Source organism: Aythya ferina, assembly GCF_964211825.1.
Source record: "Aythya ferina genome assembly, chromosome: 3".
NCBI lineage: Eukaryota > Metazoa > Chordata > Aves > Anseriformes > Anatidae > Aythya > Aythya ferina.
The window spans coordinates 39,650,563-39,678,004 of NC_140298.1; the positions used below are offsets into that span (position 1 = coordinate 39,650,563).

General features: G+C 39.3%; 1 long non-coding RNA gene across 1 annotated transcript in view; it reads left to right on the forward strand.

Moving 5' to 3' along the window:
• The window catches only part of LOC311433484, a 55,835-nt gene extending 29,808 nt beyond the window's left edge, over positions 1-26,027 (forward strand). Inside the window, exons 10-13 of the long non-coding RNA XR_014690776.1 lie at positions 7,180-7,266; positions 10,996-11,089; positions 25,421-25,572; positions 25,670-26,027. This is a non-coding gene — a long non-coding RNA (uncharacterized lncRNA). The remainder of the gene's footprint in view (positions 1-7,179; positions 7,267-10,995; positions 11,090-25,420; positions 25,573-25,669) is intronic.
• The last annotated feature ends 1,415 nt before the right edge of the window (positions 26,028-27,442 follow it).

A 27,442-nucleotide genomic window follows, 5' to 3' on the forward strand; every position in this document is an offset into this window, starting at 1 on the left:
TGCTTTAGATGTGGTGGGCAGATCAGATTGGATATGAGTTCTAAGAATGTACAAAATTAAGTCAGCTTTATTTAGCAACAGAATGGTTACTGCACAGTGGTAGCACCACACGTGACACTTCCCGAGCATTGCAACACCCTTAACCAGAGAGATCCGGCATAGAGATGACTGTTCTTGGCCTTGCTGAGAATACCAGCAAGATGTCTAACCATTGCCAGTTGTCACATGTTGAGGCACATACAGAAAAAAAAAAAAGTATGTATAAAAATGTGCAGTTGTCCCCTAGTAAGTCACACTGAATAGTACCTAGCTAAGCATTACAGCCTCTGGATTTCAATAGCTCACTGAGGGACTCCTCCCATGAGATATCACATCTGGAGGATCACAGCTGGCCATCAGAGAGAAACATGGGTCTACTGGTTTAACAGGAATGATGGTTTGGTCTTGAGCTTCCCTAGGACTGTCACAGTTGCAATGTCATCCAGTCCATATCATCTATTGATCTGCAGTTTCCTTTTGATTTCAGTATCGACTGTGTAACAGAAATATTTATTTATTTATTTATTTATCCAGACTGTCACAAAGTTTCTACTACCTTTTTGCTTTTCTGGTACTGTGAGGGACACCACCACCACCACCCCTCAAAAAAACAAACAAAAAAAAAAAAAAACACACTTTTTTTGTGTCTATCTCATCTGTGCAGCACAAAAATGCCTTTGCAAGAAGGGCCAGCAGTTGCTGGGATACTCATCATGCACTGTATAGTTTTGCATCTTCTCCTCCCTCTGATTTTGCTCTGAATTGTCTGATAACTTTAAAGCATCAAACAAAAGAACCATAAAGCAAAGGTAGGACTTTGTCTTTGTCTTGGGGCCATTCATCTCCCAAGAGAACTGAAAGAGGGTCTTTCTATGTCCTGCAGCAAAAGCAAGTTTTCTTTCTTTCTCTCTCTTTCTTTCTTCTTTTTTCTCTCTGTTCTTTCTTTCTACGCCACCTTCCCCCCCCACATGCTCTTTCATTCCTTCTTGCTCTCACTTGCTTTAAAGCATACATCTGACATAAATTAATCTGCAAAGTTTTTAGTCATTTCCCATCCACTGCTGGGGCAAATTAGACTTGCTGATATTGTTTTGGCCTAACCCTGCAGCAGCATGAAAGGAATGGCTCAGGGAGAGAGCATGCTCTCCTTGGCTCTTCTTCCATGTACTCTCTGGCCCGCTCAACAAAAAAAATGAGTTCAATTGGCCTGAAAGGCACTGGGAGATTGAAAACCCCTCTGTAGTACCTTAAATAACCAAAATTACTTAATTAACGTGGAGGCCATTATGTGTGGTTACCATATGAATGAGTAAGTGGACTGCCTGAGTTACAGAGCAGGAAAAAGGAGAGGATATCTGAGGTCAGCCTTGTCAGGGTAAAGGAATCCTAAACAATGAGGGCATTGGTTTAAGATTGGAGGAAGAATTTGAAAAAGAGCCCTGAGAGTGAAATTAAATGAAGCATGGGAGAGTATTAGTGGAGATTAGCAGTGCTGTGAAGGAACCCAGAGCAGACTGCCAATCGCCCCTGAGCACCGGCAGCTTCAACTTTGCTGCTGAAGACAGGAATTGGGCAGTATGCTGCCAGGGTTTGACTGAAAAGTATTTTCTTGAGCAACATTAAAGAGTTTCTCTTCCACACACCCCCTCTCTTTCGTTGACTTCTGAAAGTGAACATGCCCCTTTTGGCTGCCTTTATTTTTTATTTTTTATTTTTTATTTTTATTTTTTTAATTTTTGCCAGGCAGACTTATGACAAAGTAGGAAAAAGAGTCAAAATTTTAAAAGTGCCCTGGCACTCATTGTAAATGTGAGATTCATTTAGTAGCACAAGGTTGTCATCACTAACATACTGCTTCAGAGAAGGGGATAAAACCCAGTGAAACTAATGAAATTCATGGCAGTGCTAGTCTGAGTTGAATTCAGTGAGGAAAAGGATGAGATGTGTTTGCACACGTACAGAATGGAAGGGGCGAATATTGGTATCGTGAAAACTAGACTGTTTTCCAAAATCTGCAGGCTTAAAATGATCTAAATTTTTCAGAGAGTTCTTTGAGGCCATTTCAAGATTTTTTTTTTCTTTGAATTTATCTTATCAGCCGTAATGGTGGGCGTTTCCAGAAAGCAGCACCTGTGATAACTCAGTTTTACCATATACTTAAAACAAGAACCAGCTGAAGGCGTTATATTTTGGAAAATGTTGGCTGCAGTGTTTATTTTCTTGGTTTTGGTTTTATTTGCTGTCTCTTTGAAGCAGTATTTTCTCATGTGTTCTGGAGTGTTCAGGCTGCTGCATGTGAGTTCTTATCACTTACCTTTCCTACCAGCTGCAAATGGAATTGTTCCTAAAAGCACAGGGAGAGAAAGTGAATCATCTCTCTGAAAGCACTTTTTTTTTTTGTGTGTGTACAGAAGACAATGGGCTAGACCTTGGATACCATTTGCAAAACTCTCCAAGGAATCCCAAGGTGAGCCTCATCAGGGTCTGTATGAAGTTAGGGATCATGTTAATTTGGGCTGCGCCCTTCTGTTGTGACTCATGATCTCAACTGACTGCATACATCAGATGAGCCTAACAGTCTCAGAGACTGATTCATTATGCAGAGCTAAATGCAGTTTAACTGTGACACCCACTAGCTGGTTGTATGAGTGTAATCTGAGGGATCTCTTTTTGGAAAGCTGCTTTGTCTCCTTCTCTGCATCTTTATTCCTAAAGACTTTATTTTGCAACTGCAAGTCTCAGTCACTGGGGCTTTCAGAACAGCTCCTATGTGCAGCTGGGATGCCAAGGGAGCCCACGTGCCTCAGCTGCCTCCAAGGAATGGACCTAGATGGTGCGGTTGCTTTGGCAATAGATGCTTTAAAACTTTAATGGTTTAAATTCCTAAGATGTTCAGGTGCTTCTGGGAAAGGAGAAGAAGAGAAAATAAACAAACAAAAAGCAACAATTAGTCCTGACTTAATAATCCTAATAAAGTTTTCAAGGGACACAAGAACTGGAGTCTAGCTAGCACTCTAAATTGTAGTAAATTGGTGGGATCCATACAAATGGTGCTTCGTTGCACAAACTGTATTTCAGAAGCAGATTGGATGACATTTTCCAATGTTCCTTCTGCTGCAATTGTTTCATTCCTCTGCAAAAGAACAATTTAAGTAATTGAATTTTCCCTCAGGATAGGAAAAAATTAGTCCCCCTCCCAGCCCTTTCTTTTTCATTTTCCCTTCTATTAATTTAATTGAAACCAAAATTGCTTGAAATATTAAACACCATTGGAGGCCTCCCATTACTAAGGCTAGAGCTGTGTGAGAAATACTTTTCCAACCTGCAAAACTTTTGTGTTTTCCTAAACATTCCTGTTCTGCTCTGGGATAAAACCAAACCCCTTTAAAGGCAGGAATACATGTGCTTGTGTGTATATATATGGGCGTTAGCATTAGGAGCCTGGCATGCAACCACCAGAATTTTCACCTTCAAAAAGCCTCCTCTTTTTCCTGACCAGAGGAAAGAAGTTGCCCCAAAAGTGACTGGTTCCAAGATTTTCTTCTCTACTCAGGACTTGAGAAGGCTTGCTAGCAGGGTGCAGTCTTTCAGTTGAGTGCTCTGCAGGTTGTTATGGAGGCCATCAGACATTTGAAATTGGTAGGAACCGACACAGAGCATAGCCCCACAAACACTTACACTGCATTCAAAATGTAGTCTGGAGCCTGGCTGAGCAAGAAATAAATTCCCTTTAGAAAGCAACGTTGCTGTAGGAGACTTGTGACTCACTAGTCACCAGGGTTTATTTCTGTAGTTGTCACACAGGATTTCATTGGTAGATTTCCAAGCTAGAACTGACTAACACGTTCCACCTGGCCTAATGAAGTGCATATTAATGACTTAAGCTTGACTTTGCAGCGAAGCAGGGGAGGTGCATTCAGAGAAGTTGGCCACAGGCTCAGCTGGCAGGCAAAGCTACCTGTTGTGCTACAGATGAGGTTAGTCCCTGATGGCATATTAATTTGGATACAGCAGAAACAGGTCAGGAAGCTCTCCAGACAAAGCCCCTGACTGAACCTGTTGTGTGTTTCTGCTTTTACATTTTTTTTTAAAGATAAAAAAAAAGTAATCACGCTATGAATGAGAAACAAAGAAGAAAGTAGGGTATTTTGCTTAACTCTAGAGCGAGGACAGCATACAGAGAACTCACACACCCTCTAAGCAGTCTGCATTGCTTCTGGTAACAATTATGTGTGTGATGCTCCTGCTAATTCTGAATTGACCATGGAGTTACTCAACATACCCTCCTGCACTGTACCACTGATTGTTCAACATATGGCCTAAACAGAGTTCACAGCTGAGTGTGACTTTCTGTTAGCATAAGGTATAATGACCAAATTTTGCCAAGTATTAATCTAATCAGTACTGGAGGACAAGATTAGTTAGAAATGGTTTATCTTCTAAATGTGTTGCTGGCAATATACTCCTGAGGCATAAGCTATCCCCTTTTTCTCCAGTCCCATCTGAATAAAACACAGTAGCGCTTTATTTAAAGATTTTTTGTGCTATTTCAAACTGTTTTAACCCTGACAATGCTTCTTAATGAAATCTAATTACAGAAACGTGATTTCACTTAAAGAGCTTTTCTCTGTTCCTGCCAGTTCCTAGTAATTAGAAATCTTTTACATTACTAGTCTTTCTTCTGTGCAAACTGTATTACTTAAACTTTCAACTCTTTTTCATGTGTGAACCACAAATATATTAACTTTCAATGACTCACATATTAAGCTAATAAAAATAAAGGCAAGAGGCTAATAACATCATACTATTACAGAGTTTGGGAATATATGTTTAAATAAAGCTGAAATTTCATGAAAAAGAGAGATAATATATGTAGATCAAAAACTTTTTTTTTTTTTTTTAAGGGATTGTGAATAACTAATCAATTATTAAGATTCCTTTTAATGGCTGCTGCTCCTTCTAATTGGTTAAACTACTTAAGGAAATACTTCAGTGCAGTAATTAGCATAGAAAGCCTGATTGTTTATGCCTTTTGATCATTGATGCTATCAGGGAAGAAGTTGGATTTTAATATTCTTGAGAAGGATGAGTAGAGATCTGACTGCCATCCAGGCCTCTTGGTTGTAACACTATATGTCTAAATCCTTAAGTTGCGTATAGTTATCATCTTATTTCCTCTCATCAAATGTTTTCATAATAAATGCCCTTTTTGTACTTTTTATTATAAGGTGTCCAGTGAGCTCCTTGAGAATCAAATAGCTTAGAAGCAAGGGAGAGAGAACACATTCTCCATTTTGTGGCCCGAAAGGACTAAATTGTGCCATGGAGATTAATGTTAGCTTTGGGATTTTTAATGAAGTATGTGACATCTATGATTCAGTGTGAATAGTCATAGAAGCTAAGCCGTACACTATCTGCATTTCTGCTGTTTAAATCTGACCTAGGTCAACAAGGTCTAACAGACTAAGGATAAAGAGGTATTTATGCAAAGAAATGCGTCAGCTAGTTTTGGTTTGGCAACTTTACCAACATGTTCTTTTGCTCTGAAAACTGAGAAGGAATCCTCCCAGTTGCAGCTTTCTTACATTTCTAGTGCTTCCATCCTTGAGATGCTGTTGCCTTACTGGGAGATTTTGCTGGTTTTGGTTTTGGTTCTTTCAAATAACTGATCAGCCCAACGATCAGATGCACACCATGAAGAATGTCAAATTGAAAACTATGACTGGTCTGGGTACACATTGCAAGTACGTGAAATAACACTTTCAGTAGTCCCTGCCATGTGTCCTGGGCTAGATTCTCTTATAGCATCAGCTGTGCCATAACAGTGCATGGTCCTTAGTGACACCTAATAGTAAAAGTCAATGGTTTAGCATCTTCAATCTAAATTGCTTACAAACTATATGTCCAGTGATATGTAGTTGTACATTTCTCGACTGATATCAGCGAGACATTTGTAGTGAATGTGAATGAACTTTATTAATTCATATGAAAGAAATTCATTATGGGTGAATAGGTAGAGCTGAAATTTTCATAGATGTAAGGAAAAGTTAGACCAGTTGTGCAGTCCTGCTACCTTTGACAGTGGGCAAGAATAAAGCTGATTTTAAAAAGCTTGTCACAGCTAGTGTCAAACCATTTTTTGTTAGTTTGGTAGGTAGGGATATTTTATGCTAATCTGTTTCAGAGTGAGACTAGAAAGCGGTTTTTAAAAACACTTGTTACTGAATTCAGAACTATGCTTTGTGAATCATTAGCTGACACTGTACTCATAGGTAGGCTCTATTATTTGGGCTGACTTTCAAAATGCTGATGGGAGCACACCCACAAGAGTAGAGCTGAGCAAATAAGGAAACAGCAAATAATTATCCGATACGCTCCGGTTAAGTTCAGGATGTTTGCAAGATAAATGATTTTGAGGGTGAAATATTTTACACTGATGTGTGATCGCCAAGTCCTGGAAAAAAATGCTGTGCTGCCTAGCTGTTCTCTGCCTACATGTGTGCACATGCAGCTCTGGCATGCAGGCTCATCTATGCAAATGAAACCTTCGGTTCTGGAAAGCCACGTGTGCCCCTCTCCTCCCTCCCCCAAACTCTGCTTTCTGCTGATACTTGTGCCAGTAAAAAAAACAACCCCGTGAACTTTTGCAGACACCAGTCATAAAAAGAGGCCCGGCACATCAACAGTTAAAGATTAATAAAGAAATATTGAAAGTTACAGAAGGATTATTAAAAAAAAAATAAATATATATATATTTTTCCTCCCTCCCCCTCAGCTGTGTCCTTAGGATCATTTCACTGGGAAGGGAAATAATTTAGTTATCATGTGACTGCTGTTATAGGTTGCTGAATGTTTCATTTAGGAAAAAGTTACAAATTAGATTCCTTATTTCTGCTTACACAGAGACTTTATAATGTCTTTCAAATAATCCTTTTTAAAAGGTCTTTGAGTTGCTGTAATATAACTGTATTGAAAAGTTCATGAACAGTCATTCAAAGTTCCCAGTTGTGGCCATTGCAATTTAGACTACAAAGGAAAAGAAACCTGAGCAGGGTGCTTGTTTCAGAATGAAAGGCACGGTGGTTGCCCACTTGCAGCAATCTGATCAGAGTTCTTGTTTGGCGCTCTTCTGCCCTACAGGAACCCCGCCAGTTGCAGCCTGCTGTCCCCTGATGCATGCGGACAGCTTCCGTCAGCAATCAAGGGCAGAAGAGGCAGTTTCATGAGGTGGGTGGGAGGTTATCCTTAATTATAAATTTATTATACAGGCATTTTATTTCAAAACCCTCTGTTCACATGCATGAATCACTCAACGTGCTACATGATTCTTTACCTGACTTGCGAACTTATGTGGCTAGGAGGAAATTCCTAGCTTGGGGAAGTGTCTATCGCTCCCAGTATTAACTCTTATAAAGTTCACATGTTCATCAGATTGAAAGATAATATTTAACTTTCTGGCTCTTCAGGCCCCAGATTCTATAATGTACAGAAAAAACTACTCGCATGCTGCACACTTATCAGACAGGGATTAGGGTAGACTAACTAGAACATTTGTGCAATTCTCTCTGGACTCGGATCCATCAGTCACCCTTAGTACAAGATTTTTTTTTTCTCTTTAATATAGAAAATGCTAGAAATCCCTAATACATCTTGAAGAAGCATTTGTGGGCCTGAAAGATTTTCTGGCTATACCAGCCGACCCAAAAAGTTCCTCTCTCACCATACAAACCCCACCTCAGAAACATCTGACTTCCAAATTCTCCCGTCAGAGCAGAGTGTCTGTTTCCATGTGATTCAGCACTGGAAAGCCTCATTTTTGAGCTGGATCTGTGGTTAACACTACTACTACTAAATCTCAACAGCTTTCTGCCCAAGGGTATTCAAACACTGTCTTCAGTGCCTAAATCAAGAGCTAGCATTGATTTAGATCCAGACTCAACACTAGTATGTTGCCCCCATCAATAAATTCCCAACAGTGATGGTTCTCTGTTGCTTTCCTGAGTAACCTCATACATAACTGTCCTGTTAATTTATCATTTCTCCTCAAAGTATAAGAGGAAGAAGTTAAACAGAGCTTTTCAGAATGAACTCCGGACTTCTACACAGACTGTAGCATTGTAGCTTCAAATGGTAAAATGGTTTGCTCTTTTGTGGTCTGAACTTAAAGACCATTACCTGTCTATTCTAATAAGGGAAAAAAAAAAAAAAAAAAAAAAAAGAGCAGCCAGGCTACAGATGTGTCAACTGGAATAAACATAATGTTCTGAAAATATGCAAAGTGCATCCTGGCCATAAGGTGCTTGTCTTAAATTAACACATTTGGCATCTGACAAGGCAGTATGTGAATTTCAGGAATGTGATAGGTTTCTTTGTTTAATTAAAGGATTTTTTTTTTTTTTTAGCTAAGTTGCAACTTTTCTGGCTGATAGAGCTGTAGCTATCACACAAGAATGTCTGTCTCATGGCTATTTTAAGTACATGCTAAATTATATTGTGTTCTTTTTTCAGCGTAGCAAATTTCTATTTTTAAAGAATAGTTAGACAGTGGTTACATTCTATACCATTGTATTTATCACCATTTAAAAACTTTAACTTAATCAAATTTTCAGAGTCTCACAGGAATTATGGTGATTTACACTGCCTTATATTCTGTAACTAGTAACAGACATTGGCCTCCATCATGCTTTTGTGCTCAGAGCACATGATAGGTGATGCTTTTTAGCTGGCTATGTTTCGTGCTCTCCTGAAAAAAAAATATTTCCACCAAGTTATCTGCTACTGGATTTAATGGCATCAGTGTAGCACCTGACACTGTCATGACTTGCAAGGATCACTTGCAAGTCTCGAGTCCATGCCTACTTTGCTCTTTCTGAACTTGGGGGCCATTTTTGTCATAAGGGCCTTAGAAACTAACCTGTAACTATCAGTATCTTTTCAGACACTTTTGAGTGTCCCAGCTGGCAGGAGCAATCACACCATGCAATAGTCCAGAAGGTGCATTTGACAAAGCAGTGTTTTACAAAAATTATTTTCCCCTGTCCACTCACATCTGTTTGGCTACATCACTGTAATCTAATGAAAATGATACACTGAATGTTTGCAATAAATAACTCATGCCTCTCTGAATTCCCCAGCTCTTTATTTTCTCCAAAAAAAGTCCAAATGATTGGAAGAAACAGATTTATCCCATAGTACTGTTTAGCAATCTAGAATCACCAATCCCAAACTGACATAATTGGTTTAGGACTGTAAACATTGAAAGTACACTATTAATCTTTTAAGCAAGCATTGGGGATGAAGAGATTGATTTGGGGCCTATATTTTAAGTTATGTATGAGCTTTAAAAATCACAGAATCACAGAATTTCTAGGTTGGAAGAGACCTCAAGATCATCGAGTCCAACCTCTACCTAACGCTAACAATCCCCACTAAACCATATCCCTAAGCTCTACGTCTAATTGTCTTTTAAAGACTTCCAGGGATGGTGACTCCACCACTTCCCTGGGCAGCCTGTTCCAGTGTCCAACAACCCTTTTGGTGAAGAAGTTCTTCCTAACATCTAACCTAAAACTCCCCTGGCGCAACTTTAGCCCATTCCCCCTCGTCCTGTCACCAGGCATGTGGGAGAACAGGCCAACCCCCACCTCGCTACAGCCTCCTTTAAGGTATCTGTAAAGAGCAATAAGGTCGCCCCTGAGCCTCCTTTTCTCCAGGCTGAACAAGCCCAGCTCCCTCAGCCAATCCTCGTAGGACTTGTTCTCCAGGCCCCTCACCAGCTTCGTCGCCCTTCTCTGGACCCGCTCAAGCACCTCGATGTCCTTCTTGTAGCGAGGGGCCCAAAACTGAACACAGTACTCGAGGTGCGGCCTCATCAGAGCCGAGTACAGGGGGACAATCACCTCCCTAGCCCTGCGGGTCACACTGTTTCTTATGCAAGCCAGGATGCTGTTGGCCTTCTTGGCCACCTGAGCACACTGCTGGCTCATATTCAGCCGACTATCCACCATCACTCCTAGGTCCTTCTCTGAAAGTTGGGAGTCTGGTTAATATCACAGTTTCTAAAGTGTCTGTATCAGGATTATTTCTAACAAGTCACTGCTAATACTATCATCATGTTGATTACCCTTCTGTTACAGCTTTTGCATGGCTTTGAAGAGTAATAAGGATAGGCTGACAGTTGCATTTCATTTTGCATTGATTTTCCGCTACTCATAACATTTGCCTTTGTTTACTTCCCATAAAAGATATTCAGAAGAAACCCATGTCTCCTTTCTGGTCTGTTTACATACTTAGTAGATATGCTTCATCATCCAAAAACTCTTTTCTGTTTACAAATTCAAGGAATACAACACAATGCACAAATTAGTACCCATATAATAAATTCAGGCATGTATATTGCATAATTAACTCCAAAGGTTCCAAATTACATATTGTACTAATTACATATAACAAAGCTAATTACATGGCTAGAATTACTTGTTGCTGCTTGTGCAAGTTAGCAAAGCACAGAGCCTCCTTTATCTATACCATGATTCTACAGCCATCAAGCTACTGTGGTTTGATGGTTCAGAAGCAGCTAAGGCCAAAACAGGTCACTGGAGTATCCTTGGACATTTGAGTTCTGGCTTTTTTTCTATCCCGACTCAGCTAGGTTTCTGATTCTGGGTTTGGGCTCACAACCTCCCTTTGTTTTCCTGATCAGATCATGGAAGTTGCAAAACACTGATAGAAAAGATACATTGGAAATCCATATTTTCCATATAAATTTACTGCAGTCACTGAGATTATCTTTGTACAAGAGCATTTCATTGTAAATTTTGATACTTTCTGGTGGTAAAATAATGAAATAAGACAATATAGAAGTCACTATTTTCAACAGGATATATTGATGAAATTAAAAAAAAATATTTCCCACAACATTCCGGGTGATAATTGTCCATTTTATTTTCAAACCAGGACTCGTTCAGGTTACAGTCTGGAATCTGGATATTGCAACACTTTGTGAGACAACGAACAACTTCTACAGGATTGACCAGTTCAAAGTGAAAAAGTAAGTATATACCTTTGTGCATACTTCATTGATCTTAACACCACAAAAAAAACTAAACATCTTGCTGTTATCTAAAACATCGTACTTTTCCAAAATTCATATTGAAACCCTGCAAAGGGATGAATTGCAGAAAATTCTTGCTTCTTGTGATGTTGTTGTGATCACGTACTTTGCAAACTGTTCTCATCTGTACTTTGCCTAATGGTGAATGATATTCTTATATAATTCTTAGCCATGTAGGGTAGAGGGCAGATCTAAAGCAAAGATAATTTCAGCAAGCAGTATGTATTTTTCTCAAAAGAACAGTAGCACTTTTGGTGGAAACTGAGCAGCACGAAAAGAGGTAATACGTTGGAGAGACATGAATAAAGAAAGAGATCTTTTGTAGTTGTTCAGCCTGTGTTCAAGTTAATCTCCCTAATCAATTAAATGCATGTATGTAGTATTTTTGTGAGTACAGGCTCACTGTATAGCATATCTAGTATTTTCCATGGTCATCCCTCTGTTTTTTTGGCAACTGGTTATCAGAGACTTCAAAAACTGAGGATCTGGGCCCTCAGCCTTATGAACCTGGAGAAGACAGGATTACCTAAATGAAATTCAAATAAAAAACAAGTGTGCAGGACCCATCAATGATCTGACTCATTTCTCCAGGGAAAAAAAAAAAAAAAAGCCAGCATCATTCATTGTGTTAGCATCCTTCTGTGATTGAAAACACTTGCAAGGCGGTGCCAGCATGTTGCTGTTTGCATTCAAACAATAATCAAGATCTCACACAGTGATGATTTGTTGTCAGCTATTTTTCCTGCACTAAACAAGTCTGACATTAGCAGCCCACAAGCTAATTAACTCAAGTATCTGGCATGGGAATCTACAGTATAGCTATCAGCAGAATATCCACAGAACTGAAATAACCAGCCAATTGGACTGATGCTCCAGGGAGACAAAGAGTGTCTCCTTGAGGTAGAAAAGAAGAAGGGTGAATGGTAATAAACAGGATTTCCAATCCCCACCACAGAAATAAATTTATGTCTTTGGGTGTTTTGGTTTATTTATTTATTTATTTATTTATTTTAACAAAACCTTGAAAGAAAATTTTCCATACTCACTGAGCTGAATGCTTCAGGTTGAATATTGGTCACTTGTCCTTGATTCCTTAATACTTTACTATCTTCCTTCAATCTTACTGGTTTACCTTTAGCTTGTTCTTAACACACAGAACTGGGTTCTGGCATCCGTCTTCTTTTAATATCTATGCAGGTTTCTTGATGAGTCAAGATTGTGGGATGCCTCACTGTTCAAATGCTTTTTGTTGCTCCCTCGGGGTACCATTGGCATCACATACTCCCAGGACAATCAGTATGCAGAAATAGCAGCAATGCTGAATTCTGAGAACTTTTGCTAAAGTGTTGCCATAGGCTGAAAGATGTGAGCAATCCAAGAGGAAAAGGCAACAAGAGCAAATGGGATGAACGGGACATTAATATTTTGGCACCTTGTCAAGGGGCTCAGATTTCAGTTTTGTAATTGTCTGTGCCTCTTGCAGAATTAGAGGTACTGTCATCTGCTTTTGTATCACACCCACTGAAGTCAAGTGGAGATATATATTCTTGGTCCCTTTTAAAATGGGACCTGGGTTGTCATCTAAGCAGGAAAAGGTGCTGCAATAGCATCCTTTAGCCACTGCAACACTGAAAGTGTGAAGTTCTATGTTTTTTTTTTTTTTTATATTGTTTTTTTTTTTTTTAATTTATTTTTAAAGACATGATCATGCTCATAATAAGCAAGGAATATATATAGAGAGATCTATACAGAAAGACAGTCTAGTTTAGTTACTGTAAGCAAGGCTTAGGAGAGCTAATGGAGACATGTTTTAACTAAAGCAAATTAAATCCCTTCTGAGCAAACAAGCAAGTGCAGTTGGATCCATATCCATTAAAGAATTTAACCATTTGGCTCACAGGGTCATATTTACACACCAAAATTAAATACTTATGAGCACTGTTCGGTAGAGAGATTTTTTTTTCACTCAGTAAGAAGCTCTTTGGAACCACAGGTCAGCCAGAAAATATGCTGAAGAGATGGCTATTTCTCACAACTTGCCACTTTGCTAAGTGTGTCTATACAAAATCAAGAGTTTCACATCTAAGCTGTGGTGCAGTGGTATGTTCCCATCTATCTTTTGTGTGGCAGGGCACTTGGGCTGGGCACTTGCCTGAGAAACAAGATGTCCTAACTGAATTCACAGAGTAAGAGTTCAAAAACATTTACTTTCTTGGCCAGAAGAGTTAAGAGGTGGATTATTCTGTTTCAACTGTTTTATTGTATAGAAAAGGTGTGAAAGATTTACTAACTCTCAAAAGAGTGTAAGCAGAGGTATCATGGCATGTGTGAGAAGCATAGTCCCTTGGAGAAGGGGAAGCATAAGCTCTAGCAATTAAATCAGTACCAAGAATATCCACAATTATAGGACCATTGGCTAGGACAAGAGTTCTACTTTGGGGCTTCAACAACTCTTCAGTTATGAATGAGGAAGCCTACACCATGGTTCAGCAAACATCATGTTAACTTGTCTGTTGAACTAACTTCAGTGTCAACAATAATTTAACTGCAGTAGCATTAAGCTCATCCCAAGATCTGAGCATGTTTTGCTGAAATCAGTGCTGCTGTGAGCTAGAAGGGAAGAGAATCATTCCCCATTTAGCCTACTTTTGAGCTCTTAAAAATCCTGAAGTCTGATATTGATAGCCTCAGAAATCTGGTGCTAAACTCTGCATGTTTTGGGTCTGATCTGCTTTGGTCAGTCAGGTTTCCTTTGAGAGAAGCTGGGTGCAAATGGTTATGTTAAGTTACCCTTTTAGAAGTATCAGAAGTAAACAAGAGGCCTGCTATATGCTTTTGCCTTGTCCAGATTTGAAACTATCTGCGCTTCTTGGTGAATTTGAAACAATGACTAAACAAAGAAGAAAAAAACAAAAACACCATAAACTTGAACTCTTGTTGTCTGGCCACTGTTTAAATGGGGGCTGAAAAGGATATTTAATTGTACATCTGTGGCAGTATTAAATTCCATTTACTAAGAAATAACTTTTGCAGCAATGTGTATGCTTTTTCTTGCTCACTTTCACACTGAGCTCTAAGGTTCCACTACAGTATTCTTTTCCAGGTTGCTGCAGTACTCTCTCAGCATTAATCATTGAGTGATTTTTTTTTTTTTTCTGTTGGGTCTTCCATGGCATTTTCAGATTCTTGTTTTTATTATTATTTCTTAAGCACTGCTTTCATACAACTTTGGGTCATTTACTATTATTCACTTAATCCACTCTAGTGGAGTGGCAAATGAAACTTGCACCAAAGATACTCCTGCGCTTTTTTTTTTTTTTTTTCCTCTGTAATTAATTTTGTCTGTAATTGTACCAGAGAATATTGTAATGGCATCCTTGTAACATAGTCTGTGAGCTATATGGAAAGTGCTCATGAAAAAGTCTGTATCATTCACAGAATCACAGAATCACAGAATCACAGAATCACAGAATCACAGAACTGTAGGGGTTGGAAGGGACCTCGAAAGATCATTGGGTCCAACCAGCCTGCAGGTTCCTCAGAGCAGGCTGCCCAGGTAGGCATCCAGACAGGCCTTGAATATCTCCAGAGAAGGAGACTCCACAACCTCCCTAGGCAGCCTGTTCCAATGCTCCGTCACCCTCACCGTGAAGAAGTTCTTTCGCATGTCAGTGCGGAACTTCCTGTGTTCTAACTTGCAGCCATTGCCCCTTGTCCTATCCCCATAAACCACTGAGAAGAGGTTGGCTACATCCTTCCGTCCCCCACACCTCAGATATTTATATACACTGAGGAGATCCCCTCTCAGTCTTCTCTTCTCCAGGCTGAACAAACCCACCCAGTTCTCTCAGCCTTTCCTCATAAGAAAGATGCTCCAGGCCCCATATCATCTTTGTGGCCCTCCACTGGATTCTTTCCAGGAGATCCCTGTCTTTCTTGTACCGGGGAGCCCAGAACTGGACACAGTACTCCAGGTGAGGCCTGACCAGGGCAGAGTAGAGGGGGAGGATCACCTCCCTTGACCTGCTGGCCACGCTCCTTTTAATGCACGCCATGATCCCATTAGCCCTCTTGGCCACAAGGGCACAGTGCTGGCTCATGGTCAACCTGTCGTCCACCAGGACCCCCAGGTTCTCCTCCTCAGAGCTCCTCTCCAGCAGGTTGTCCCCCAGCCTGTACTGATACTTCGGGTTGTTCCTTCCAGCACAGCTTTCTGGCACGTCAGCCACTCCTCCCAGCTTTGTGGGGAGGTCATACTTCGATTAAATTAAAGGAAATTAATTTATGTGGAGTCAACATGAAATTACCTGAAAGCTTGGCATCCTGTTATATTTTTGTAGTTAGTTTTCATTTGAAGATGACTTCTGAATCAACAACAAAAAATAAATGTTGCATGCAGTAGTGACTTTAGAAGGTCCCATCATACCCATTTGCCCTTGCTCTTCTTCTCTCCCTTGTTGTTGTCACAGGCTATACATTTAAATATCATCCTATCATCCTAACTAAAATCTACAAGTCCAGGTACAGGAGAAGCAAAAGCCTTTGCTATAGACACAAGTGTCCTAAAAGTCAGAGGCACAAATTCTTCTGAAAAAGATACTGCACATTTTCATTCCAGCTACATTTGGTAACCATTTGGACTAGGTCTGTTAAAACCTCCAAATTATGAATTGTGCCTCTTGATTGCAGTGTGGACATACTGTGAGTCATTCATGAGACATCCTCTGTGTATTATGAAACTACACAAGGATTCAGATCAGTATGCACATCAAGGTAGTAAGTGCAATCATGCCTTAATGCATGTCTGGCCTAGAGACATGTCATGAAGTGTCTTCAGTAAGAAGACCCCACCAATGTTTTTACAGCTTATGTTAAGTACTCTGACTGGCTGTTGAGTGATTTAATTAAGTTTTTTTAAGATGACATAACCATTCTACAAACAAAGTGCCACATACTTAATAGTTTAATGCTAAGGAAGGCAAGATGAAGGCATGTCAGTAAAGAACAGCTTCCTACTTTATTTGATTTAGAGTTGACTCCCATCACAAAGTATATTCTGATACTTTACTGAGAGCATAATTTTGTACGGTTCCCTTCAATTAGCAGTAAAACCTCAGTTACCAGGAAAAGATACATTTTTACATATAATAAAAGGTATGTTGTTAACTTCATCCAGAGAGAGAGAAATAAAATTAAATAGAGCAAGGATGCAGCACCACAACTCCCCTCTGAATGTATAATTGGCATTGTATTTAATGAGTGTCATTGTACATACATGAGTACCCCATTATAGTCATTCCAAGAGATAAGCGATCAGGATCCTACATGTGTTAACATCTTTTATACCTCTATACTCAGGTTTCTGCAAACGAAGAGCTAACAGATAGATGACATCTACTCATTATTTTATTCATAAAAAACAAATGATAATATAAGAGTTCTTATCCTCTGTAGTTACAACACAAGGACAAATGGAAACACACTGTCTGGCTAACCCAGTTGTGTGTGGTACTTATAAATGTTTTAAGCATGGTTCCTCAAAAGGAGCAGAACTCATAGTTCTCCATGTTAAGTGCTCCTCAGAGGAAAATGACTGTGCTGAGCAAAAGTAGTCTTGGTATGGCCCAAGGAAGAAGTTGTGTTGCAATCTCAATACAAGTTTTGCATACGGGAAAGTCAGTGGGAGTGCAAGCAGTTTAAATATAGGAAAGATCTAATTGCCAGGAACCATGTGATTTCTTACAATTATTTAATATAGCTCTGGAATTAAAAATTTTAAATATATCACATTCAGGCACTGATATATAAGCCTGGCATAAGGATGTACTTTTGGCAGAAGTATACCGTAAACACATAGTAAATGGAAAAGCACTGCCTTAAGGAGCTATCAGTCTTGGTTTTATTACAAGATGCAATCAGAGAAGGAAACAAACAAATATATAAGAGCTGAAACAGAGAAGGAAGTGGGAAGAATAGTGCAAGCATGCTTTTTCACAGACTTGCTGTATAATATCACAGTGAGGAAGGGGGCCTGGGAGCCTCCTGCTTCAAGTTGTGGCTTATTTAGGCAAAACTCCCGTAGACTTCAGAAAGAGTTTTGTCTTAAACAGAACCAAGTAGAAGAAATTAGGGCTCATCGCAAAATGATCAGATTTGTACAAAGAAATCAATGTGTTTCCCACTATTCTGGCTTAGCATTACAAAGAAAAATGAGGCTTGGGAGAAACATAAAGCAGCTTTTTATAATTAGGGATCTTTTTGAGTTAGCCTGAGCCTTCCCCCTTCCTTCCTTTACCTTCCCATTCTCCTCCCAAAATAATAACACATTTTGCCAATAATTTTAAGGAAGTCTCAGTGGGCCTAATGGAATTCAGAGAGAGGGATCTAACACAGTTTCATTTAATTCTTCTTTCTCCTTCCCTGCCCCCTCCCCCCTCCCCCCCCCCCCCCCCCCAATTTTCTTGCAATTTTGTTCTGTGCCTTATATCATGGCATGGAGGTAGTGATGCAAAAACAGAAGTTAATGGTACCACCACTGTTTGTTTCTGTTAGCATTTACATGTGAAATGAAGGCATTTTGGAAGAGAACCAGACTGGCCAGTAAAACCTTTCACCCTCGTAAACTGTACATTTGGTTTGGCTTTGGCTTAGATCCCAGAACTTGTCACAAGCTTTATTATAAAGCTGTAGTTCAGCCACAGTTTTGTTAGCTTTATTACAACAGCTCTCCTCCTTTTTTTTTTTTTTTTTTTTTTTTTTTTTTTTAAAAAAAAAAAAAAGGAAAAGAAAAGAAAAGAAGAAAGAAAGAAAAAAAGAAAAAGAGAAGTAAAAAGCAAGCAAGCAAGCTTTTGTTCATTCTGAATGCTCTTCAAATTCTGGAGAAATATACAAGAAAGTGCAATTAGTCAGATAACTGGTCAACATCAATCATCAGAAAATAAATGAATTTTATCTAAAATTTACAAAAATGACACATCACCTCCTTAAAATAGTCCAAGAGTGACTAATCACATAAACAATAAGGCAGCCACCAACACTCAGGCATGTTATACTTCTGAGAAAGCACTGCCAAAGAAGAGGCTACAGATCAACTAAGGAATGATATGGACATCTGGAGGGAAGATGCATGCTACACTTCAAGAGGAGATTTTTTTTTTTTAAGCTTTCCCAAAGGGGTAATTTTACTCTGCATGAATTCACTAAGGGAATATATAATGAAAGAAAAAAAAAAAAAGAGGAGGAGAAGGAATGTGTTCTTCAGTATGCGATTACAAAACTATTGGTCTCATCCTACTATCACGCATCCTCATGGACATCCTCTTATGGACAGAGTCCCCAGTTCAGGACCAAGCTCTTTGCTGTATGAGAACGTTGTAGGGTTTACACGCTGTTAATGGGATTTAATGGATCTGGTCTGTTCAATACCTATTAGTGAATTATTCTACTCTTATTACAGATTGAACAGTTTTTGAGAGGATATGTAGAGCTGCGTGGGAAGATTGTTTGGTTCATAGCACTTGGCTGGGTTTTGAAATACGGTCTTGTACTTAAGAGACTAATTTGAGACACAGAAAACTGAAGTTTGGCCCCTGTCGTTCAATTCTCACATGATTCTTGATTAAGTGATCTACACTACCTATATTTCAGCTCCTTGTTGAGAGAATGGTGACCAGAAAATCTTATCTGAGGATAGTTTAGACTCATCCAAAGTTTAGACTGGTCTTCTAGTACAGAAATTCTTATTCTAGTCTATTTTGGCTGCAAAACTCTTTGGATCAGGAAAGCTGAATTTGGTATGAAGCCCTTATTTCAGTTGGAATTTATAGGAACCAATTTCTTAAAAAATACTTGTTTCCCCAAAATGCAAATGGACACATCAGCTGGATTATTTTCAAAACACCTTCGTGTCTACTTCCAACAGAAATAATTACATCCCTTCACTCTTCCATGTAACACTGAACTGACAGTGATTCCTTATTCTCCTATTGGAGTCCCTTGTCTCCTTCAGTAGCTGCTGTCCAGGGCTGCCTGGAACCAGGGAACCTAGGGATCAGGACTATTTGAAAAAAAATTCATTTTAGATTTGAGCAGGTTTTTTTTTGTTTGTTTTTTCTTTTTTGTGTGGGAAGGAATTGTGTTTTCCTATTACTACTCTTGGAAAGAAAACAAACTTGGCTCACAAACAGTTAATGCCAAAGCTCTGGTTGGTACTGGTTGTAGGCTGTCTGAGTTCTCTATGGAGCTGGGATGAAAGCTTTACCTTGCTGGGACCAATGTAAAACATGGGTCTGGGAGAATTGTTATCACTGGTGAGTAAATCACACCCAGAACTTGTCCTTCTCTCCTTCCTGGATACCTGCGTTTCCCAGTGGTGCTTTGCTATGGGGTTATTTCTGAATATAATACACAGAGATATCTAACAAAATGCAATCTGCTTTGTTGTATTAGTGACATGCCTCAGCAACCTGTTGAAGGGAGAATTTGTGTAGCAGATGAATGGTGTATGCAAATGACCATTAAGTTCAGTCGCATCTGAAAATCAATTATGTAAGAAGTACCATGTAATACCTTGTAACTGAATTTTAGTTCACAAGCAAGGTGTGCAACTCTCAAGAAGTGTTTGGTGGACAATGATTTGTGAATTTTAATCTGATAATTGGGTATTTCAAAATATCCTTGAAAGTTTGCTTGAATTACATTTTTAAAAGTTAAAAATTATATTGTAAAGGACTTTCATCTATCTATAAGAGGTGGCATAAAACAAAGGGCCCAGTGCTGCACAGCACTGCCCATACTCTGTGAAGTGTTGAGGATGAGATTGTTTTAACGATCAGCGGGAGTCAGAGCCTTGATACCTCTAAAAATCTCTCTGTGTTTTACATTCTTATTGCTTTCTTTGAGGGGGAAGGGAGGTTTGAAGGTCACAGAATCAGGCCATTTGCTTAACCAGAACCAGATGATTAATTACTTTTTTAGGGGTTTTATTCCTCTGAAATTTTTTTATCCCAGAAAAGCAAGAGGACTCACAAAGTGTGTGGTTGAAAGAAAATTATGTTAAGATTACAGAAATATTGTACGTCACAGTTCTATGGGAAGTAGCTTTTCATTGTTTAGCATAAGAAAAAGAAATACTAACAATTCAGGCTACACAGCTGGGGTTTGTGCTGTGTAATAAGTTCCAAATAAAGAAGGTTTATAACAAACCTTTAAATATTGCACCCAACCTGGAAGTATGTATCTTGGAAAGTTTCAGACTGAAAAGGAATTGTTTAGCACAATTAACATTCAAACTAGATTAATTGTCATTTTAGTTTAAAAAAAACCCTCCCGCTCCATTCTTTCATGCCCTCCCCTCCAAAAAATTTGGAACTCATCACTGGAAATATCACCTCAAAAATCTTTTTCTGCTTTCTATTATTTAAACCAGAGACGTATGTACTCGTTTGAGCAAAATAAGAATGAATCTAATTTTTTCTTAAATCAGAAACAGATCCAGATGAGGATTTCAAAATTATGAGAACACTTTTTATTTAGATTTCTGTGCATTTAAGTGGTATGTTCTAGGGAAAATGCTGATTATTGTCAAATGTCGAAGACTAGGTCGCAAAGCCCATTGAAACCACTGGGAAAACTGCAAACAATTTTGATGTGCTTTGAATCAGGCCCTTTCTGGAACAGTCCCTGAACATAACACATGGGATGGGCTGAAACGTATCTCATTGTGCTGCTCCAAAGGCTCTGTTTATCATGGCAAACTGACAGGTTTGAGCACAGGCACACAGTTTGTTTCCTCCTTTGAACCTTGTTTGGCTCAGTTTTGGTCTGGGCTGCTCAGCTTCTCCTAGTTAATGGCCAAAGACTATTTGGGTGACTATTGCAAACCTAATGCTCTTACCAAGACGTATCATGGATGTGGTAACTTGATTTAAGAACAAAATGGAAGGCTGATTGTTATGGACCATGAACATGTTATGCTGTTCATCCTCGGGACCAGAGAATGGTTTAGAACACATTAACAAGCCAAAGATTTAGCAGACAAGAGGTCTCTTTGTCAACTTTTGAGCAAAACCCACTTTTATTTTCAATGATATTTCACTGTTTTTAACTGTGTTTACTCCAGGACACTATTTTTGTAGTTTGGCATTTCTCCTCTAATTTCTTCTAATCTTGTTCAGCATGTGAGCACACCAGCGACACTGTATGAGTATGTTTCCAGGTGCCAGCCACACGGAGCCTATATGTGGAAACAAAAAGGGGCTCACGCCAAGCATTTGCTTCTCCAGAGCTTGGCTGGCCTGGGTTGACCACAGTTTTGCATCAGGCTGCAGGGAGAGGGGATGAGCAGCCGTGCTAAGCTGCTTCACAGCTCCCTTAGAAGAAAGTAAATCCTCTGCTACCTTTCTTCTAGGCTGCTTTCTGGTGGCTTTGTCTTCCCCTTGCTCAACACCAAGAGCTGGTTGAGCTCACCACTTCTAATAGCCCCATTCTTCGATGCATGTTTTTTTTACAAGGTAAAGTTTGACCTAAAGCTTTTGATATTCTGAAAGAAATCACTCTTATAATGAGTGACATTATAATGAAAGGACAATTCTGTTCTCTCACTGGAGTGAGATCAGAATTGGGCTTTCTGCAATTTTTCTTTCCACTTTAGCTTTGATACACCACAATCCCACTGTTTTTGGTGCTGATAAATAAATGTATTTATATGTTATGCTCTTACATTCCTGATACTAACTGAGGAAACAGAACAATAACACACTCTTGTCAATACAAGCACTGCCCTGGGAATTGACTAATTAACATAAAACTCAGCCCTGCAGGGACATTTCCAGGTTCATTTTTTGCTGCCTCAGCAAACTCTAGGGTTTGGGCTGTTAACTACTTTCAGATGCTCTTTGTCTCTCAAGAAAGAAATAAAGAACATCCACATTGCTTTAGGCAAGTTAATGATTCTACAGAATACTTACCTTTTTACCATATGCTTCACGGTGGATTAAAATCCTGAAGGAGCTAAGGATTATATAGCATGTATAGCCCTTTGGCAGAAAAACACTTATTCTGAACTAAAAGTGAATAGCTGAATGCGACATTTATATTCATTGTTTTTCCAGAACTACATACTGAGGATGTTTGATTTTTATTCAAAATAATTCTTCCAGTAATCCCAAACCAGAGGCTTTGTAGGTGCTTTGATTTCTCAGGTTCTCTTAAGGTTATGACAAACAGTTCACAGTAGCTACTGGGAAAACTGGAGAAACTTGCATAACCACGTCTGCAAAGTTAGAAGGAAATCTGGCCTAACTTGACAAAGAGATGTGTCTAAAATTTTGAGGAACTCATAATACTTGGGTTTTGTGTGTAAGCATATGTGTTTGTGTGAATTACTTTTCATTCATATTCTTTCCCTTGGACCACAGAAGAAAAGTTTCTTATCTACAGGAAAAATATGAGAGAAAAGAGAAGGAAATTCAAACGAAATAAGATTTCATTTGAAAATTTATTATAACTTAGAGGTTAAAGGAAAACTCATTTTTTAATTAATGTTCTCTAGATCTGGATATTAATAGCAAATGGTCTTTCCTCCATTTAATGTTTGCCTGTTATTATTAATCATTGTTATTAATCTGTTATTAATTGCTATTGCGACTATTTAGGAATGAACAAAAACATGTTCTGCAGTTCATAGAAATCATCAGTAGAAAGTAGCAAGGGAATAAGTTTCTATCACTGTGGAAAACTTTTTAATAGGTCCTCACGTGCAACAGCTAAAAGGACTTACAAGTTACGTTTTGAAGAAGCACAGATACTTTCAAAGTGTTTTGTAAGAGCAGAAAGATAAGCATATGTGCAAAATGCACATTTGACAGAGCCAAACTTGCAGCACATGCAGATACATGCAATATTCATAGTTCTGTTTTGTACACACATTTGCTTGTTGGTGCATGAATATGCGTATTTGGTGAGTGTGCTTCAGGCAGGATTATGAGAAGACTGTGTGTGTATATATGACTGTGTGTACCTATCAGCACAAGTTATTGAGATTGCCCAAGCCTATCTGACCCTGTTGTATAAACTTGACCCATTTGGAATAAAATTTTACATGATGTGTGTTGTGTTCCCCCGCCCCCCCCCCTCCCCCAGCAATTCGCAAACATAATAGTTGAATGTTTGCTAGAAAAGGAAGAAAAATATGTAGTAAAACACATACTGTTTTACTCTTCATCAGGCATCATGCAAAGGTTTCATCTGTGTCACTGTGGCTTTTAGGTTTCAGAACAGCAAAGCGGGATTGAGGGAAACTATGAACTGAACTGGGAGAATTTAGAGAAATCAGAAAGATGAGAAAAAGTAAAATCTGATACAGAACCAGCAGGTAGACAGGACTATCTGGACAACATGATTCCTGAGAAAAGGAAAGAGAGATAGTGACCACAGAATGAGGAGTCAGAGGTAGTAAAAAGAAAATACTTCTATGGCAGAATTTTAAAGAGATGAGGCAGCAAGTGCTAGTCCTGGGGTGATCAGACAAAAAACAGCCTTTGTGCCACTCGAGCACTTGGAACAGCACCAACTGCCTGTGAAAGTCACTGACAAGGTTTTCATTTCCTCTTATCCCCATCCACATGAGCTCTGGCAAGTTACTACTACCATCATCTACTTCAACTGTCGTGCCAGTCACAGAGGTCTGTGCAATAGATTTCAGTGTTCCCAGCATTGCTGATTCTGGGAGTCAGCAAATGCAAAGATACTAAAATTATCCTCATGAAAAGTTAGTATTCTTGTTTATTTGCATACATTAGACACTGCTTGTGTGATCAGTAAAACAACTTCCACTAATTTAGTCTGCCTGTACTCTTGTGAAAAGCCTAAGGCCAGCTAGGTATAGGCAGCTATGTTTTATTCAACTTTTTCCTGCACACAGCAACAGTAGTCGTCTATCATATATTTACAGTATGCTCAAACAGAGGGAACAGTGCGTGTTGCCTTTATTGTCAGGAAGTGTCAAATGTATTAATAGCATAAATTTTGCTAGCTAGCTAAAATTCTCACACTGCAATCTTGTGCATCAGCATTTTTTTTAACCACAGATGGTCATTTATGTAACACTGTTGGAAATTGTAGCTGTGTTCCACAGCAACAGGAAAATGGGATACATCTGCACTGTGTGGGGAAAAACACAAATGAACTAGAAGCTATGCAAACATTTAAATTACAGGGAAACAGGACTGCGATAAGCCCAGGGCTGTAAGAGCAGGAAGAGAGTGTCAGCCTCACCCATGCCCTGAAAAAAATGGTCACATTTATGGGCTACTCTATTGTACTGAGTGGAAGTTTGTTTATGCGGGACCTTCCTTCCCTCAGGACTTCCTCTGAGAGGAAATGTCGTCACTGTTCAGTAGGGGTCAATTGTTAGGCATTCAAAACTCAAACATAAAATAGTATCCCTGAATGCAACAAAGTGCAAAGGAATAAATAAGATTTATTGATTTACCTATTTAGAAACACTTACAACAGTTGTTGTTGCTCACTAATACTTTTAGAGAGCTGAGTAGAATCAAACAAGTCTTGAGTAGCTGGAATAATATTGTTTTATAGGTACCCAAGACACTACTCAGTATCTGATGAATCCCACCAATTTTGTCACCTCTGCTATAGCTCTATGGCTGATATGGGAATATGTTTAAACAGTCTGCAGCTGTAAAACCAGGGTGATGCTCTTGTGAGAATACTTGGCTAAATCTGGTCCATGTTTTGGACTGAACTGCTCTGGATCTGAAGTGCTCTGCATGAGCACTTTTCTGAGGCCATATTTGCAGCCTAGACGTTGCTTGAGGTTTTTTTTTTTTTCTTTTTTTTTTTTTTTTTTCTCATGGTAAGATGAATATTTTTTGAGACTGAAAGCCTATAAAAGAACTAAAATTAATGTTGTTTTACCTATGATATTGTCATTATATTGTTAGTCTCATGAAATAAACTCTTGTTTATTATTAACTCTTGTGGGAGGTGAATTCATTGAGCTCTTGGGCTGTCAGACTCACAGAATGGCTGAGGCTGGAAGAGCCCTCAGCAGAGCACCTCATCCAACCACCTGCTCAGGCAGGATCAGCTAGATTGGGGTGCTCAAGGACCACATCCATTTGAGTTTTGAGCACCTCCAAAGAGTGGAGATGACACAACCTCTCTAGGCAACCTATGCCAGTGTTTGGTCACCCTCACAGGGTAGAAAGGATTGTTTCTTATGTTTAAGTGGAACTTTTTGTTTTTCAGTTTATGCCTGTTGTCCATATGCTTCTGTCAAGCTCACAGTAACTGCTGTTCTGACACCGGCCAAACTGGAAAGGTACCAGCTGAACAGAAGCATAACTGAAAATTTTTGTTCTCAATTCACAAAAGGCAGACAGTAAACTTTTCTCACTCAGGTGAGTACATTTAATCTCCAGATATGTACTGATGCTCTTTATGAAATTTGATTTTTAAAGCTCCTACTGAGAGGATCACACTTTTATACCCATTTAGGCTGTGGGACACCTGGAAACAAAGGAACATGGTGAACTGGCCACAGTCTACAGCAGTCTGCAGGGCACATTCGTGTCCAAAATAGGCAGCCCAATCCTGACTAATGCTGACCCAGGATGTTCATGGCATGTTTTTTGACAATCTGCATCTTGTATATTCTAAATCCATGAAGTCTTCCTCCCTGTTGCACAGTCTGTACTAAAAATAAATCTCCCATCCCATGTCGGAGGAATTTTCCTTAGAGTGCACTAAGACAACCAAAGGAACAAGAAGCTGTGATGTATCTTTCCTGTGGAACACATAATGAATCTTCATCCAAGGACAATATGTAAAATAAAGTACAGCACGAGATTACAAACTGGTGTCAATCTGATTAGAGATCTTTTAGATAAAGCACCATAATCTACAAGCTGATTTTATCCTGGCTAGAGACCTGGTCCAACATGTTTCAGGCAATTCTCCCCTCCTTCTTCCCTTTCTCTCCTTCTCTTTCTCCCTTTCCCTCTGACACTCACATGCCCTCACTCTCTCAGTTGTGGAGCAAGTGGAGGGCTTTCATTTTGTACATGTACACGTCACCATCTTGCCAAGCTGCCTGCATCCCAGCCCCTTGGCCATGTCCAGGCCACCAGCCCCTTGCATCACATCTGAAAGAATGTTGCCTGTGAGGCAGAAATTCCCACCATGAGAATCGCTCCTCTGTGTCGCACAACAAAGGCCACCGCGTTGTCTTGGTGTTAAGCGGGTGTTAAAATGCGCATATGTTGCCAGAGCTATTGCATAGGAGGGTCCATTTAGGAAGCAGTGTTTTTTCACTACCAGTGCCTGCCCTGAATCCACTCATATTAGCACATTAGCACACATGCGGGTTTTCTTATCAGATTAGCTACAGTTGTCACAGATTAGTTCACCCTGTGAAGGAGCCGCAAAGGTACCTTTGACCATTCATTCAAAAGAGCCAGAAAGTTTTTTTTTTTTTTTTTTTCTCTTTTTTTCTTCAACCATCAGCGTGCAAATTAAGTGGAAAATATTTCTTTCTGTCTGCCTCCCTCTCTCCCTCTCTTATTTTGGTAACAGGATAATCAAAGGATAGATGTTAGGTTAGGCTAAACAGAAAGACATTAATGAATACCTAATATTCACCTAGAAGATAATTATTTTAACCTGTTAAAAACATTGCTGTATTTCATTTCCTCACCAGCAACAGTACTCTGTTGTTGAGATATAACCTTTCTGAAGCCAAGAAGTTGCTCTTTTATGTTTCTCTCTCTCTTTCTCTCTCTCTCTTCTTCTCCTGTTTATTACAACTAATTTACAGTGTGATCCTGTTCTGCAGATCGGGGGTGGTGGAGAGGAAGACTTGCTAGCAGCTCTTTGCATTATTTCTTTTACCTATCTTGCTCCTTAAAATTTTGTGATAGCTGACAAAGTAAGCAATGACTGAAAATACCTTGGGCATGGTTTGCAATCTATGCAGGCATCAAGACTGAGCCTAGAGAGGACATGACACCTTGGAAGTGTAGTGACAACTGAGATTTTGGCAGACGTCTCTGAGTTAACTTGGTGGTAAAGGAGGCCTATATAGTTACGAAAACATATAGCTGAAATAGCTGGTTAACATTCACACCTTTGGCATTAAAAAATGGAAGGAAACTGTGATGAGGAAGGAATGCATCAATTCCTTACACCTTGGTGCTTTCTAGCACAGGTGTTCCACATTCTTGCTGCCAGGTATAACATTAGTCTGCTCAGTTTGAGCTTGCCCATGAGCCA